General features: G+C 45.0%; 1 pseudogene; it reads left to right on the forward strand.

The window, feature by feature from the left end:
* The first annotated feature begins 478 nt into the window (after positions 1 to 478).
* Positions 479 to 2748, forward strand: LOC123056638 (E3 ubiquitin-protein ligase SINA-like 7; annotated as a pseudogene).
* Positions 2749 to 5012: the final 2264 nt, after the last annotated feature.

The raw sequence follows: 5012 nt of genomic DNA on the forward strand, positions 1-5012 counted from the left end.
GGGCATTTGCATGAAGAATTTATAGCTGTCGTCGACAAGGTCAAGCCGTTTCCGGTAGGTGAGCAATGACAGTGCGGTGCGCCGACGGCTTGTTCTGGCGGTGGTAGTGGTTGTTTTATGGTCTCGGAATCGCTATATAATTTTTATTTGGTTTGAGGTGATTCATACTTCCAACGAACTTTTATAATAGGTCTAAATCCTTTCCGGAAAAACATGATATTGCTAATATATGCGATTTGAATGTAATAATTGAATTTGATACTTGTGAGAAGTACGAATGTAATCCCGCAGCACTTTGCATACGTTTACATTTGAATATTATTTTTGTGGTTTAGGAAAAAAAAAAGAGGCTAACTCCTAGTTTTTTTTAGGGGATCTACTCATAGCTAGGTCCACCCTAGCGTCAAATCCTAGATCCGTCGATACTCTCAACTTCGCGATGACTCCTTGCGAGGTTTTAGGAGTAAATCTCTCAAGTTTCCACACAAAAATAGGAATAGAAAAGGAAAAAAGAGACACCTAAAAAGACACGGCTCCTTACGACGGTTTCTCGTCCCGAGCGCTGCTTCATATCTCCCCGCTCCCATCGACCATCGTGCTGAGATCAACGCGGCGCGCGGGCAGGGTGGAGAGCTCGCCGGCAAGGGAGCAGCAGTCTTCTCTTCTCCCCTCTTTCCTTGGAGGAGGAGGCCACCGGCTGCAGCGGTCGCGCATGCCCTGCTAGGTCTTGTAGTGGATAGGCCCCGCGAGGCGACCACGTAGTTTCAGGTACGGCTGCATCCCTCTCGATTCGGGACATCTGCCCTTTGATCGCCGGAGTCACGCTGCTACGCTATGCCAGTGCAAACTTTTAGCCCTAATAGATTTCTTCTTTTACCGCTTCTCTGTCAGATTATTACTTGCATATATGCATTGTCGACCGTACCTATTAAGGGAAATCAGCTCAAATACCCTTTTCGCCCAAAACAAGAAAGGCCAAAAAATGTGTTAAATACCCTTTGCAAATTATTACTACTTGTTCTGCTGCTTTTCCTAAAGTAATTGCCATTCCAGCTTAGAAGTCTGTTGTGTTCCATGGCTTTTATCCATGTATCTTGTGGAACAGGTGAACACGCATTCAGATTGTATTGCCCAGTAGGTTTGTGTCTCCGTTGAGTTTGCAAGCAAGCGAGGATATCTTAGAAGTTTGTTGGCGATGGAAGGTCGTAATGCTAATACTAAAAAGAAAAAAGTTGAAGCGGAACGAGAGGGAGAGAGCAGCACAAAGAAACTGAAGGTCACCATGGGGGTGGAGACCCTCGACTGTCCCATCTGCTATGAGCCCCTCAGGCCTCCGCTATTCCAGGTAAATGCAGTACGTGTATGTACATTAACTTTCCTTTAAACTTAAGCTTGTACCCCCTCTGTAAATCCCTCTGTAAACAAATATAAGATCTTTTAGATCACTAAATTTTATATTTCTTTATAGAGGTATTATTTCATCTGTGATAAGAGCTTTTTTTTTTGAGCATATCTGTGATAAGAGCTGAAGATAAAAGAAGAGCTTTGATAAATCAATCACTGGCAAAAAGTGTTTATTATGAAGTCTTACATAATAGCTATGGTAACTGACATAGTAATAAAATGTGTTGTCATGTGGCACTTCAATTCTTTCTTTCTGTCAAGGTTTGTTCTCACGAGGATCTTTTCTATTCCACAGTGCTCTGTAGGGCATTGCATATGCTCATCTTGCCGTGGGAAGCTGGACAAGAAATGCCCTGTGTGCTCTATCAAAACTTCCTTCAAGCGCTGCTTTGCGATGGAACATGTCGTCCAAGAAGCCAAAGTTGCTTGCTCCAATGAAAAGTATGGGTGTGCCGAGGGGGTCATCTACTACCAGAAAGAAGAACACAAGAAGGCATGCCTAAATGCCCCATGCTCCTGCGTGGAGTCCGGTTGTGGGCTTGTGGCTTCGCTGGACCAACAAAGGTGCTCCTAGACCATTTCATCATCCAGCACAAGTGTATGTCTACAATCCTCCCAGACTCCGGCATGGTGTCACTTCGCTTACAGCCGGGGTTACATGTTTTGCGATGCACCGAGACCAGCTACTTTCTCTTGCTCAACATGTCATCAGAGCCTCTTGGATATGCCATCTCAGTCACCTGCGTACAACCAAACGTTACGGAACCCAAGTTCAAATGTAATATGGAATATGACTGCATAATGACCGGCTGCCGTGAAAGTATAAATTGCCACGTAAGAAGCTCTTCACTCTCTGATGGGCTACCGATAGTGTACGACTTAATAATTCCCAAGGGAAAGATTTCTGATGATCCAAATGGTATCATGCTCGAAGCCACCATTCTCAGCAGATCATGTCTTCGAGGAAAGGGTTCGACTCCTGATATTCAACGAACGTTATATATTAAAACTGCTAATACTGCTGTTGCTGCCGCTATCGCTGCTGCTGCTGCTGATGATGATGACGACGATGATTATGATGTTGATGATGAGGACGACGACGACGATGACGATGATGATGACGATGACGATGATGATGATGATGACGACGAGGACGACGACGACGACGACGACGATGACGACAACAACGATGACGATGATGATGATGATTCTTCAAGCTCATCGTCGTCATCTTCATCGGCACTGTCGGAGTCTCGACAAGGAGGAGAAGGAGTAGGAGGCGGGCGGGGACGAGGGCGAGGGCGAGGACGTGGGACAGGAATAGGATGGGGACGAGGACGATAAGGGGGAAAGGGCCTGACTTCTACTCTTTGAAAAAGCCCTGTTCTTGCTAGTTCTCATAATACTGATGATGATTATGATAGACAAGTCTTAGCAGATCCCGTCTTCGACGAAAGGACCCGACTGCTGCTCTTCAATGAAGGCTTTGTTCTTCTGATATATAGACCTTTAAGTTTAGATTGGACTGGCCATGCTCTTTAGTGTGGACTGGCTGTTATTATATATGGTTTTCACCGTTCTGTTTCTGGGATATATAAGTCGAGGGTCTTTATAGTCCTATAAGTATTGCAGTTGTAGAGCATGGCTGCGGCTCCTTTAACACATTAAAGGGCAGCGTATGGTGACGCATGTTCAAGGGTAACCTTTTGGATGACGCAAATCCAAAATAGATAAAAATGTTATCGTAAGTTAAAAAACATCATAGTTGATTCAACAATGTTCCTACTACAAAATAGTTTAGTAGGTTTATGTTACTTCCTCTGTTCCATAATTCTTGTCATGGTTTTAATTCAAACCTGAACTGAAACCTCAACCAGAATATGGAACGGAGGGGCTATGTCAGTAAATTTCTCGGCATTACACACCTTTTGCAGTTATTTGGTTTTAGACTCCTGCACACATGGAATGGCTTCTCTTTAATTTTTGTGTTTTTCCTGGATCGCAAGGTGCCCAATCAGATGTCTGATCGTCTTAAAAAAGAAACAAAATCCTAAGGTAACTTCAGATGAAAGAAATGGTTTGATTTGTGATGGTGCCCAAGCGCAAAGGTTTTTGTTGAGGGTAATTTCAGATGAGTCTCAAGATATGTCAGACTTTTTGGTACCACGGTTGTTTCAGTGAAGTTTCTTCTGTTTCGCCGTTTTTGCTGCCACAGTGTGATTGTACTTTTGCTGATGCAATAGGAAAATGGTGTGTTAGTGCTGCTGCATGGCATTTTGCTAGCTCATTTGCAAGCCAGTCGACATTGAACCACCTTGCAGCAATTTTGTCTGCATTGGTAGCAGCATACATCTACACTTTGCTCTTTGCCTATGCGGTTGCAGGTATCAGCAGTGTAGCAATATAAAGTATCAGAGATCGATTAATTGGATGCCACTTGCCTTATCCAAGCATTCAAAGAAAGAAGTAATTTCCACACTGAATCTGGTAGTGGCCAATCAGATGTTTGAAAATGTGCAACTATGAAGCCCTACGGAATTATGTAATTCCAGGTAGTAGTTAACTTCTTGGTGGTTGCTCTCTGCTCCTTCGTCTCTTGATTTGTTGAACTTGATAAGTCTAGCTATAATAGTGTCTGTTTGTGAGGTGATAACTTTGCTGAGTGCAAGATTCATGCAGCTTATTCTGTGAATCAGTTTTATGCAGATCTATTGTCGAGCCTATTCTATATAGTACTGACAGAATGGGTCTGGTACTATGATAAGGTATCTAATGGGTAAAATTATACTAATAAGCTGGTATAGAAATCACACTGACCACATAAACTGCAGACATATAGAACGATTCATTCGCGGCCAGACTGCGGTACATAAACGGCAGCTTCCTGCGTCAAGGATGAAATGCAAATGTTTGTCGAGCTTCTACAGCTAGAACATAGTGTGGATCAGCAAGGATTGACGGAGCAAGAGCCTCGTGAATCTAGCGCACGACACAAATGAATGGCATGATGTGGTAACCAATAATCCAGACATATCATCAATGAACACTCATTCATTTGGGTCCGCGCAGACAAAAAACATGGTCCAGCGTGCCAACCAAAACGGACGGCTGTCCATTTTCATGTCCGCTTCGACCCATTTTCAGCCAAAATTTGGTTTGGATTTGGGTCCGCGGGAACACGCCACAGACTCCCGCAGTGTCCTCCGCATGTGCTTCCCTGGCTCGACTGTCGATGGCACACCATTTTCATTCCCACCTTTTCTCTCTCCCAAAACCTCTCTCCCTCCCGCCCTATAGCCATGGCCGACGAACCCGCCCCTATCCCTGATGTGCCTGCCTGCGTTGTTGCCCAGAAGAAGCCGAAGAAGGAGATCACCCTGGAGCACGGGGTGTCCAAGATGCGAAGCGGGCCAACCAGAGAAGGAAGGAGAAGAAAAAGAAGACGCCACCACCGCTCATGCGGACACCGAGGCCATCGCGGCCAAGGCCGCACAAACCACCACTAGTAGAAAACAGGACTTTGGTTTGGGCAGGGCAAGCCCATTAGTCCCGGTTCAGTCACGAACCGGGACTCATGGGGGCATTCGTCCCGGTTCTTTAGCCCAGGG

This window comes from Triticum aestivum, chromosome 3A (genome assembly GCF_018294505.1).
Source record: "Triticum aestivum cultivar Chinese Spring chromosome 3A, IWGSC CS RefSeq v2.1, whole genome shotgun sequence".
In the NCBI taxonomy this organism is placed as follows: Eukaryota; Viridiplantae; Streptophyta; class Magnoliopsida; order Poales; family Poaceae; genus Triticum; species Triticum aestivum.